The following is a 13463-nucleotide window of genomic DNA, read 5'->3' as shown; positions in this document are numbered from 1 at the left end:
CAGATTTCATTGTATAGGTTAAGGTAGTGCCACCTCTATCCCGGTACTACTTCTCCTAAATAATGAAATGTTGCAGGGTAAAGTATGGTGTACGTTAATAAGTTTCCTCGCAAAAATGCTCTTTCGCTCTCTTCAACATCTGTTAATTTTCTTCTCACTTCTCTATCCATCTTTATCAATTTCATAACTACTTTTCACCGATATGCCGAAAAATAAATTTACAAAATTAATTAACGGTGGTTAACTTATCTTAAGAATCTGAATTCTGAATCTGAATTCTGAATCTGAATTCTGAATCTGAATTCTGAATCTGAATTCTGAATCTGAATTCTGAATCTGAATTCTGAATCTGAATTCTGAATCTGAATTCTGAATCTGAATTCTGAATCTGAATTCTGAATCTGAATTCTGAATCTGAATTCTGAATCTGAATTCTGAATCTGAATTCTGAATCTGAATTCTGAATCTGAATTCTGAATCTGAATTCTGAATCTGAATTCTGAATCTGAATTCTGAATCTGAATTCTGAATCTGAATTCTGAATCTGAATTCTGAATCTGAATTCTGAATTCTGAATTCTGAATCTGAATTCTGAATCTGAATTCTGAATCTGAATTCTGAATCTGAATTCTGAATCTGAATTCTGAATCTGAATTCTGAATCTGAATTCTGAATCTGAATTATGAATCTGAATTCTGAATCTGAATTCTGAATCTGAATTCTGAATCTGAATTCTGAATCTGAATTCTGAATCTGAATTCTGAATCTGAATTCTGAATCTGAATTCTGAATCTGAATTCTGAATCTGAATTCTGAATCTGAATTCTGAATCTGAATTCTGAATCTGAATTCTGAATCTGAATTCTGAATTCTGAATTCTGAATTCTGAATCTGAATTCTGAATCTGAATTCTGAATCAAAATTTTGAATCTTAATTCTGGATCTGAATTCTGATTCTGAAATTTCGTTCTGTTCAGTTTTTTCCATTATATTTTCCATTTCATTCTTATATCATTTTTTAAATCTGTATTGTTGTTTCGAAGTTTAGTTCTGTTTTATTGTTCCTATTTCGTAGTTTCATATTTTTTTGTTAAGTTTTTAAATGTGTTCTGTTTATAGTTATCTTATTTAAGGTTTCTTCCTGTGATCATTTCTTGTGTCTTCCTGTTTTTTATTCGAGTTTCTCAGTACCTGTATTCTTTAAATTTCTTTCTTCTGCAGCCAAATAAATTTAAATTTCTGCTATCATTCTGTCACGATCGGCGTCAGTACTTAGACCTTCGCAGGAATTTTTATTCACTGATTTTTCATAAATCTTTTTTCATCGCTGCCTTCCCAAAAAAAAAAGAAAAAAAAAGGATTCTTAATACTCGACCGACAGATTAGAAGGGAAAAAAATGGGAAGCCCCCAAAAAAGCAACGAAATTGCGTTCTCCTCCATCGCAAAATATTATATCAGCATCCTTGAAAACGGTCTCGAGAAAATACTTATCTGTCTCTGTTTCTTCTTCCACCCGAGTATACTCGTTTCTTACTCTCATTCTGTCTCGATTTGTCGCACGCTGGACAATCTTGGGAAATTCCAACAACTCTTAGGAATGTTCTGGAGCAAAGCACATTATGCTTAAGATTCTAAACTCTAGAAAAAAAGTTATAAAAGTCGGTAGGTAAGTAATTTTTTTTATTTAGATTTTCAACAAAACAATAAAAATGAAAAATCGTTTCTGTCCCGCCAAAACTTGACTTCCAAAAAACTCCAAGGTGGCCAAATTCGGCCAGATGTCCCAGAAGCACCCGAAAAAAAACCTTTCCATGCGGAAGGAAAGTGATTAAAATTTGAACAACTCCGGGCTCGTTCATTTCTTGTTTGTTTTAGTGTGTTCCTACATTTTATTTTTCTCGTCGCTTGGAATATTTAACATTTTGCTACCGATGCTATCCGCCCAGTGGAAAGTTTAATTTTCCTGGTGAAAAATGCCGCAACAATTTTCTTCCAAAGAAAGAAAAAAACATAAGATTTCACCGATTTCACCCCGAAGAGTGAGTGGTCTTTTGTGTTGTGCTGTTGTTGTCGATGTTTGATTTTGTCGCTGCTGCTGTTGTTGTTTGTCATTCGAATTGAGTGAGGGTGTTTTCCTTCTGGCCAAAAGTTTTCCCTTCTTTTCTCGAAAGGAGAACAGTTTTGTCTCAAGATGGTACCAGCACCCGGTTTGTTGGTCGGTTTAGCCGAAGATGATGGGCTGCCATTGATCTTTCTTGTTTCTATCTGATCAGGCGTTGATAATGATGGGGGTATCTATCGAAAAGTTGCCGCTGATAAAGCTTCTTTCGATTAACAAGGCTCATCTTTTAAGAAGGTCACTTTAAAACAGCTGGAGGTGAAATGTTTTATTCAAAAGAAACTTAACTTCTCAAATTCTAATCATGTTTAAGGTAAACCCTGAATTAATATTGTGCATTCAAATAAAATTTTTAGAAACGTCGCTGGTGAACTGACAGCTGAACACAGACTTCCGACAATCTAGTTCTAGCAGTTTGATAAAGTATTGAAGCTCAAATGTCAAATTCCTTGGTGCTAGAGGAAAACATTTAAAAACCTCATTTAAAACCTTTGGCATTCCATAAAACGCATAAAAATGCAGTTATCTATTCACATAGTTCGTAGAGGCATTTTTATTCCCATTTACTCAGTAAACTTTTAAGAAATAATTGTAGAAAAACATAAGTGGCACTATTCTTATTTCGCACCCTTTCTTTTCTCCATATTTTTTATCCTCAACGCCAATTGCTTCATCTAAAATAAACAAACTTACGCTTGATTTATCCGTTGAACAATTCAACACAAATTGCAGAAGAAAATTTTGACGAATTTTGATCATTCATGTTTCAACAAGCAAAACACATAGTGGTACTATTCTTGTGTCGCTATTCTATGAGTTCTATGAAGCATGAATTCTTATTCAATACTCGTTTACATATTGACTTCGTGAGGTGAAGTGTTCTTTTACTCCCTTGCTCCCATTATTCTTCTTTTTTAGTCCCATATTTTTCAAATTTGACAGCCGACTTTTTGTTAACCAATATTGTGCCTCTAATGTCCATTTGCATACATCAGAATTGAATTTTTTTGGCTTGAAGTGTCTTCGGAAATTCTTATTCATTTCGATCTGAAAAAAATCAACAAAGTTAAGTGAAAAACGTTCTTTTAATGTCGGTCAATTGTACTATTCAATAACTTAGTAGTGTAGCAGTGAATAATTACATTTTTTTTTCTTAAATTGGCGAATGTTCAACCGGTTTGAATTGTTAAGAAAATGGCTTTCGAGCCTAGCAAGCATGAAATCGTATCAGAAATCAGCCAGGCAGGCATCGCATAAAATGTCCTCTGAAGTCAGTTTAAATCGGATAAATATGTTAGAAAGTCCGCAATCTTTGTAAATTTTGAAATGATGTTGCTTCCGCCAGGCTTCAAGTGAGAAAATCATCGTAATGTTCTCTCTGCAACCAGCAGTGCATTCAGTTGGCTAAAAATCAGTTTAGAATTGAGTAATATTGAGCAATGCAAGAACTGGAAAAGATTGTCGCTTTCAACGATTTGCAGGTTATGAGAGCAAAATCTTGCGCTCTCTTGCATTCTTCCGATAGGTACGAATAAGGTGTCGGATAACGCCAAATTGGTGTAGCTTTCGTTGCTTAAGATAGAAATGAAATTTATGTAGGGGAGAGTGGCGTATCGTGGGCCATGGGGAAACGTGGGCCACTGTTAATAACTCAGATGTGTGTTGAGATAAAAATCTCAAACCAACTGTCATCGTCGTCGCTTTTCGTGAGCATATATTCCTATATGTTGTTGACTGAAATACGCATCATATGCTTCTTTTATTTAAAAGCTAAAAAAAGTTAGAAAAATTTACTTAAATAATTAAAAAAAACACCCGCTAATTCCATCGATGTGGAACCTAAAGTGCATAACAAGAATATGCTCATACGCTTATGATCTTAGTTTTGTCATGCTCTTTCACGTGGAAAAGGAATTTTTGATGAAACATCAATAAGTCACACAAACGCAACCAATTTGCAAATCATAGATTGTGGGGAATCGTGGGTCACACATCTTGAATCACCTCTATTTTCAAGTTTTTATACACATTCAGAACTTAAAATACGTTTTTCCTATCTGTAAAGTTTTCTTATGTCAAATTAAGAGTTATGAAAAATATTTTGTCCATCCTATATAAGAAATTTTGCCAAAACGTTCACGAGCCATGTTTTGGAATATATGCGATCATACAAACCTCTCTTTTTTATTTCATTATCTGAAATTGCTTTAAAATAACGAAATGAATTAGGAAATCACAGTTTTAGGTCAACTCATAAACTTTGCATGTTATTTGGTCAATTTGGATTTGGTGGCCCACGATTCCCCACCATTTTTCAAAATTCAAAAAATATTGCTTTTTTCAAACAGTCAGAATTTGGGGAAAATAACTAATTGAAAAATTATAAAAAACACCTTATAATACCTTGAAAATGTAGAAAATCATATCATTTTTTATTTTCATTTTAACTTTTATAATAAAGAAGTTATGGAACAACGAAAAAAAGTGGCCCATGATTCCCCACTCTCCCATATGTATATTGCCTCCACTTTGGTAGGTAAATGCTGTTTTTTCAACGTTCATACGATCATTATATAATGAATATGGAACGTATATCAAAACAGCATAAGAATATATCTGCAAAAATGTTGCTGGGAGGACCACGCCCACTGAATGGAAAAAGATTTTAATTTCCCAATTGGAATTATAGGATCTACATGCCCAGAGAATCCGAAATATTCAAAATATGAGGATGCTGGTGGATTTTCCAGTTTAGTCCAAAATGTGATTCAAAAATTAGGAATTTTTGTATATTCCAGATCGTACTTCTCAATGTGAGAAAAGTGTAATAGAGATTGAAAGAAAGGTGTTGTTATATACACTGTAAATTTTTGCCTCGAATTGCAGCAAAACAAAAATTTCGCAATCGCAATCGGTCTTCGAATTGCTGGATTTTTCAGCATTCGGTTGTGTTCTTGTCATTTTTGCTGAAAAATCAGCAATCGGTTTTCAAATTGCTGGGCTTTCCAGCAATTGATCTAGTTTGCTGGAAAATCGGCAATCGAGTTGTCAATTTGGAGTTTGTTTTTGTTTCGTACGCTGAAGAAAGGTGAGATTCTATTTTACGAATTTTGGTTATATCGATATAATTATTTTATTTTCCTCTATATTCAGCAACCAGATAACAAGTCAAGGGTGAGTTTTTCTTGGACAGATAGATATTCTCTAAAATATTCTAATCGAAGCTATTTTTACAAGAGGCGGATGATCAACACTTTGGCACAAAGCTGCCAGCCCAGAGCCAGTGTTATAGAATATTGAAAAAAATATATAAGTTTCTGGAAATAAATATATACCTTTATTGAAAAAAGGGAGGAAATAATTGTTTTATTGCTTATTATATGCACAGCCAAATCAAAATTTAATTTTGAATTAAAATATAAATTTGATACTAAATACAGCCGGTTGTGTTGAAAGAAATAGCTGGTTTCCAACAATCTGGATTGCTGATTTTCCAGCAATTTGCATTGCTGGAAACCAGCTATAACGTTTGCTGTTTTTTCCAGCAATTTAAATTGCTGGAAATTTTGCTGGAAAGTCAGCGGGACAAAAACCAGCAAAAAGTTGCTGATTTCCAGCAAAAAAAAAATGCTGTGTATATTATGTCAGTGATGTTATAGAAACATATCCATATATGTTCAAAATACATGGTCATTGAGTTGTAGATAAGGTTTTGGAAAAAATGTGATTTTCACCGTGAAAAACGCATTAAGTTGTCAGAAATTTTGGTCGCAAGGGCATTGTTCGAAAGAAATCAATTTTGCCCGATTGCTGCGATTGAGTGTAAATTCTTTGAAGAAAAAAAGCAACGGCAACTGTCGGAAAAAGGTGAGTCATAAGCACTTGCTGGATTTTCAAGCAACAGCGACTGGAAAGTGCTGGGATGATCCCCATTAGTACAAAAGAATCATTAAATACAAATCAACCCATACTGCCTCCTTCTCACATCGCCTATCAATCGACTTTGGTGAGATTGTTTCATTTTATTTTAATAATTTTTATACATATTTCGTCAATCCTATTTGCCATGTAGGATTTCCCACTTGAACATCCCTTCCAAAAACTTTCTGAATCAGCTACACGCTACACGCTCATTTTTTATAACCATTTTTGGTTCAATAATAAATTTTGTCTCAAAACTGCCTATATGGTTATTTTTTAAAAGAAATTTTCCATCTAGAATTTCAACCATTTTGATAGTTTCCGAGTATAAACTGAAAAATGGTTGAATAATTTGATGTATCGCCATTTTGAAAGTGGTGCAACTGGACGCCTTTCAAGATTTTTTTTCTTCTACGAAACTGAGTTCAGTTTTCCGAAAAAACGGTCCCTACAAATCGGGAAAGCATCGAATTTGTAGGAGACTGGGACAGGTAAGCGATTTGTTATAAATTTTAGTCGATCTCAATCTCATAGAAAACAAAGCAAAAATTTCAGGGCATCGACCGTTTTTTTCACTGGAGCTGGAACGGGCCGGACTGTTTAAAACATCACCCACCGTACTCAATCGAATAGCTAGACCTCCTCCCGTTAATGAATAGCAGATTTCGCAGTTAGGTATTGACTATTTCCAACGTATTTATATTTGCCAACATTTGAAATTTTACACACTTTTTTGAAGATTTTTTGTTCGAGCTTGTACGTCTGTTCTCTGTGGTAATAGTCAAAAATTGTTTCTGTGTGGGAAGATATTTTGAATAATTTCTTAAGTGGACTGCAAAACGAACTCTTTAGCGGTCACCTGATAGGGTTTAAAACCAGAAACTTTTTGTTGACAAGTTTTTTCTGTATTTCCTAGAGATAAAGAGAAAGAAGAGAAATCTGTGGAAACTGCAAATCACTCAGTGTTTCATAACGATTGATACGATAAATAGCTAAAAATACAAAGAAGACTGCCTCCTAATGCGACCGTTTTTTCTGCAAAGCACTTCAGCAGCTCTCACAAAGTATATACTGTGTTCAAGTTTGATCTGGAATCCTTCCATACGCAAAATCTGTGTTGGATTGATAAAAAGTCAAATATGTATGTTGATTTTGTGTCGAAGGAGGACAATCGGCTAAATTTTTTACAGCTTTGACCAAATTCAAAATTTTGAGTTATTTTGAAGGTCACTTCAGGAAACAGAAAACGTAATCGAAAATAGGCTTAATTTGAAAAAAGGTGGTTAATAGTATGCATTATAGATGGCGCACGTGTTTCTCAAATATTGAAGTCGAAAAACTTCTTTATTGGGCGCTATCTCAAAAATCACTTGACAGAACATCACAAAAATGTGCACATATAAACAATACATTACAAGGTAGCTTCGCTAAAAATTTCATTGATTTCCATTCATGCATTTAAAAGTTATTCACAAAACAAAGTGTTGCATTTTTTTCGAATACACTCCTTATGATAAGTGACTTCGGAGACTCAAATTATCATGAACATTTTTTATTCGTGCCTCCAAAACGAAATTTTTTGTGCAAGTTTTATAAAAAAAATTTTTTTTGGAAGCCTTACAAACAATTTGAAATCTGTCGATAAATTTTGTTGAAAAAATGTTTTCCCATATTTGGTTTTGGTCGCTATGCAATTTAAGATTTTTTTTTTATGAAATCGTAACACAGAGAAAATCGAAATGCCGATTGTCCTTCAGATTAATTTGATAACGATTCAAATGAAAAAAATAAGTCATTTCAAAAGTTGAAAAGTACGATACACGGGATTCTTTTTTAAACGGCCTTATTTTGCAAGGTTTCTTTTTAGACGATTTTTTAAAACAATTTTCTTGAATTAAGACGAACATGGACATGTCAAAACAGGTGCTAGACATTGCCGCTTTTGGCAAACCACTTTTGGGTGGTCAATCGATTCGGAGTGTCTAATATAACCCCATAGATGTAAAAATTCCAATGATAAAGTATATTACTGCGTACTGCCAATTTTTAAAATTTGAATATGAGAATTATTTAAAAGTCAATTCGAAAAAAAAATGCAAATGTCAATACGAAAAAAAAAATCCAATTCAAGATGGGTACGAAATTTCTTTGTAAGATATCAGTTATCAATCTACAGTCAGTGCTACTAGGTCTTAAGGGGAAACTAGATAACCTTTATTATACGGGTTATCTACGGAAAGCTGTTTTGATTTTGCTTATATATGTTGCCGAATCCAAAAAATCAGTATTTATAGCAAAAATGCATCTGTCGCTCTGTGATTTGCCTACAAAATTCCTTGAAGGTTTTCTGTGATATTGATTCTATGAATGCCGTTGGAGTATCATCACTGATAAACTGATGTAATTCCCTAAGCAAACGAAAGAATATTTTATCGCCCAGAAATTTTGGGCGACATCTAGCTCATCATTCCCGAACCATAGGCTCCTGTGTGAGCATTTCCTATTCTACTAGCGCCATCACTATCAATGGTATAATCACTAACTATTGAAATGATGGTTGATGTAGTTGATGAAAAGAGAGCCCAGAGTTACATCAGCTTATCAGTGGTATCATGTCAAAATTTTTAATGTTGCTTTTTAAGACAAGTTAAGCTCAGTAACATTTGAAAAAAAAAATCAATTGAAAGGATGATAATAAATATTATTAGAAGAAGTATATATGTCACTGTCAGTGCTGGAGGAAGTATGGTAAACGATAGTAAGTTTTCATTTGCTCTTTTCAACACCTGTAAAATTTTTTTTCAATTTATTTTGGTATTTTTTACATTTTTCAGTAACGATCAATTTATCTCAGAATATCAAAGAAATCCGTTGATTCTGTGCAAAATTTGAAAAAAATCGAGATTCTCGGCTAAGTTTTGCTCTAAATTCTTTGATATTATAGAATTCCGATTTTTAAGAGCAATCATTGAAAACGGAGGTAAAAATGCCTTTAAAAAGTACAATTGGTCGTTAGATTGGTTAGATGACATTGACCGAAAGTAAGAAAATTTCTAAATGTGTCTAGAATTTCACAAGAGCTTCATGAATGAAATTGCGTTTCCAAACAAAATTTTAAAATCAGATTCGTCAAAGATCGAACCAAATAAGCTTTTTCTCTCTTTTCGACACCTGTGAAAAAAATTCTTCTAACTTATCTATCCATTTTCACCAATTTTACAATTGTGATATTTTTTCTCAAAGAGTATACATTTCACCGATATGCCTAAATTAAAATTTACGAAATCAGCACTCAGAATTTCACTTAAGTCAAATTATTCTTGCAAATTTGGTCGGTTAATAAACTAATTTCCTTTTATTGAAATAGTGGTAGGCAGCTTATTCATAACTTCCGAATGTTGAATGTGATCCCAACGAAGCTGTTGGCTGATGGAAAACTCGGGGCTGACCCTCAACAAAGAAGTGAAGTGAAAGTTTTTATTTATGGATAAGTTCGGAGGAAAACCGAAATCACCTTCCCATTTTCCCACCACCCATGCTTGGTCAGCAGAGAAAGTTGTGGTGGTTTGCTCTCATTTTTGGTTCAAGAATTTATTTTCCATTTAGAAAAAAAAAAAGAAATTTGTTTGTGTTCAACTTTGGCACCACTTTTGAGTTACAGATGTGGTTGGTAAGTTGATCCCAAAGCTGGGGTTTGCTCAAATTTACTGTTCCGGTTCATACTTTTTGGTTTTTTGACAATCCGTATGCCTACGTTCCAATTTATGTGTGCATATTCTCCACAAATTGGAGATGAAGTTGTAGCTTGTTTATTCGGAAGAAATGGATGGATCATAATGCGGACTTCCATCCGGATGAACCGATTACGGCCGATGGTTGTTTGAGGTTTATGTTTGCTTTTTCACAAGATTATTGACCGTTTGCTGTGCTCGACTGAGATTAATTGTCCCTAAAGTTTTTATCCGAAGATTTCGGGCTTTCCCGATTAGAACTTTACCTTTTTTGGTAGTTTTCTCGTACTAAACAGAAAAAAACATCCTAGAAGATGTTTTATTAAATTTTCGTTCCATGAAGCAGTTCTTAGGAGTTTAAGCCAACGTTTTATTTACGTTAAATTCCAAAACTATGAAGTAGTTAGCTTTCCTCAAAACTTAATACGCCAGCTTAACTTTTTTTTTAAAATAGTTTTCTTTTTGTTTGCCTTTTTATTTTTATTGTTTTCGACTAATTATTGACTTGGAGTTAATCACTTTTAATTTGAAGTTTCACTAAAGAGAGATCACTTTACATTTTGTTTTTAAACATTCCTCCCGAATTGAGACTGTTTCTGTTTTTATTATAACTATTCTCAACCAACAATTTTCCCCTAATTTACGACTTTCAACAACTAAACAGCTTCTGTTTTTTTCTGGATTCAATAATGTTTATATATGTGCGATTTTCACGTTTGCTTCACCCGGAAATTGTAAGATTAACATGTTTTGCGATGCTTGGCAAGTCTTGTAATACGATTACTAAAATCGATTTATTGTTTTAACTCTCTCTCTCTCCTCACCTTCCTCTCTAAATCTTTGTATTTTTTGCTTAGTTTTTTAAACTTTTCTTTCGATTACTTACAGATTGATTTAGCAAACTATTCCGCTCTTTTCCCCAATTTATTTATTATCGATCAAATTTCAACTACATAGTGACATCGAACATTGTTTGTGCAAGGAATTTGTTTTTTTTGGGTAGTTTTGTATTTTTCTCACTGTTTTCATAAGTTACAGATGTTTTTTTGTTGATTTTGTTTCGTTTATTTTAGAAAGATGATGATATCATGTTTCTGATCGATGGGTAATGTGGTGAAATTGTTTCAGCAGACTGATTCAAGTTATTACAATGATTGACTATTGTTTAAAAAGTTTAAATAAAAATCATTAGATACCGTGAATATCTATTCTTCTAGCTAGCAAAACGTTTTCTAAATCAGTCTTAATAGAATAATTTTGAATACCTTTAAAATAAATTTTTTTGTCATAAACAACAAAGTTAAAAGTAACCCCTGCAATAAAAAGATATTGGTTTTTTAAATATTTAGTTTGATTCAAAACATTTTTGTTTCATTTGGATAAAAAATAACAAAATCCCATAGCTTTGAATAAACATTCTTCAATTACCCCTTAAAATGGATAAGCTTTTTCCAATTATTATACCAAAAGATTCTTAAAATATCAGACAGTTTTCTACGTTATCGAGTGAGTACTTTTCAAATTTGTGCGTTCTCTTAGCGATTGATTTCACAAAAGTTTATTTGAAAAAGTGAATTCGGATATTATAAATTTCAAATTATGTTTCGAATCGATAAACCCAAAACCTTAAATAAAATTTTAAATACAGATTGAAAGCCATTATAGAATGATCCTTACTTTTGTCCATTCTCGAGCATATTGGTGGATGTTGATCCTGAAATGAAAAATAAATACAAAATTTATCAGTTTTTGTATGAAAGTACGAACATTTATGGTATAAAGTGTTCGGATCAAAAAGTAGTCAAACTAAATTGTGTGTAAATCGATTACTTGTTTATAAAAAAAATCAAAGTATCTTTCTTTTTGAAGATCAATCTGTATAAAAGACGGGAAAAATACTCAGTTAAGATTCCGGTCGACCAAATTGGCGAGACTTTTGTTTGACGCCTGCCATCAGATTTTGTTTAGTTATCTTAACCTCTTTCTTCGGCGCAGAACGCCAGTTTGCTTTGAGCTGCTTCTTGCTGCTTACAGTTTTTTGGGTCTTCTCACGATTTTACTTAACTATCGTTCAATATTTTTCGATTGGGAGAAGTTCTGGTGTGTTGGGAGGGTTCTTGTCCTTGGGCACAACTTGAATGTTGTTAGCAGCAAACCACTTCATGATGGCAGGATGCCAAATCCGGCCAAAAAAGAACAGACAAGTCATGTTTCGTCAGGAAATGCAGCAAACGCTTTTGAAGACACTCTTAACACACGTGAATTTTCTGGTTGAACGACTACAACGAAAATGTCGCTTCACAAGACTCAGGTGCAGATAGCTCCCGAAACGAGATATTTCTTGCAACTTTGATAGTTTAATATGCTAGTAAATGTCTGCCACCTTTCCCCATCCGGTTGCTGTATAAAACTCTTGTTCCGGAAGCTGTCTAAAGTCTGCCTTGGCGTGGGTTTCGTCGTCCATTACCACGCAATCAAATTTTCGAAACATTAGTAAACTCTCTCTTTTTTTTTTTAAGAAAACAGTTTTCCAAAATGTATGTTTCTTTTATTTTATCGTCTTTGGTTGAATTACCATCCAGACTAATAGCTCAAATCTATGAATTTCTGCTTAGTACTAATTTAAACCTACGTTTACGCATATTAAAATCCAACAAGTTAAACACCGAGTTAAAACGTTCACAACACTTGTCAATAGGATGATTTCTGTTATATGCGGTACGATGATGGGGTATCCAAAGAAACTGACGTTGTCGAAGTGACCTTGTAGGTACGTAGATATTGACACGCTGAAGTATGTATGGGGAGTCAACACGGCGAGTCAAGGTATCAAAAATGAAAACTTGTTGCTATTTGATACGACGATTTTCTAGCGTGGTTAAGGATATCAGAGCACATCTCTACTCATATGGCGGAAGTCGGAGAGGTTCATTCCACGGGAGACGCCGTAGAGCGTATCTGACAAAGCTACGTTGAATTCGTTCTAGGCGGTCGCATTGTGTACTCTGAGTAGGAGCCCACACCTGGACGGCATACTCCAGGATGCTAAAAATGGACAAACAATAAATGGCTTTCAGTGCGTAGGTATACGTCTTCGAAACCTTCGGTGTTCCGTCTCAGAAACCCAAGTGCAGCAAATCCTTCTGCAGAGGTAAACGCAATGTGTTCGGAGAAAGTAAATCTGCAATCAATTTTTCCTGCCCTGTACAGCAGAAACCTGATAGTTGGTAGTCAAAGCTAATCATATTTCGTGAACGGGTAAAGTTGATGATGTTACACTTTTGAGCATTGGCCTGCATTCCATTTACTCGGCACCAGCTTTCAAACGTGGCAATGTGAGCTTGAAGGGCGACACAGTCTACAGTCCTGACAATCTTTCGAATAAGCTTCAGATCATCGGCATACATTAGCGTATCGGATTGAAGAGTTGCACAGAGATCGTTAACGAAGATTATGAAGAGAAGTGGCCCGAGATGGCTTCCTTGAGGTACCTCAAGGGGGACCTGACGCGATGGCAAATGTTCTCGAACGTGAGCTGTTGACTTTCGTGAAAGCATGACTGTCATTGAGGTATGACGCAATTCAGTCAAGTGCCCAATCAAGGAAATCTATACGATCCAGCTTTTCAATAAGTATTTTATGCGGAACGCGGTCGAATGCTTTCGCAAAGTCTATGTAAATAGAATCGATC

General features: G+C 34.2%; 1 protein-coding gene across 7 annotated transcripts in view; it reads right to left on the bottom strand.

Moving 5' to 3' along the window:
• Positions 1-971: 971 nt before the first annotated feature.
• Positions 972-13463, bottom strand: part of LOC129742602 (probable G-protein coupled receptor CG31760) — a 240525-nt gene continuing 228033 nt past the window's right edge. For all 7 annotated transcript variants that reach the window (XM_055734523.1, XM_055734525.1, XM_055734522.1 and 4 more), the window contains one exon: positions 972-11486. The gene's annotated coding sequence lies outside the window, so the exon portion shown is untranslated. The remainder of the gene's footprint in view (positions 11487-13463) is intronic.

Source organism: Uranotaenia lowii, chromosome 2 (genome assembly GCF_029784155.1).
Source record: "Uranotaenia lowii strain MFRU-FL chromosome 2, ASM2978415v1, whole genome shotgun sequence".
Lineage (NCBI taxonomy): Eukaryota > Metazoa > Arthropoda > Insecta > Diptera > Culicidae > Uranotaenia > Uranotaenia lowii.
This window is presented reverse-complemented; position numbering and strand designations above follow the sequence as displayed.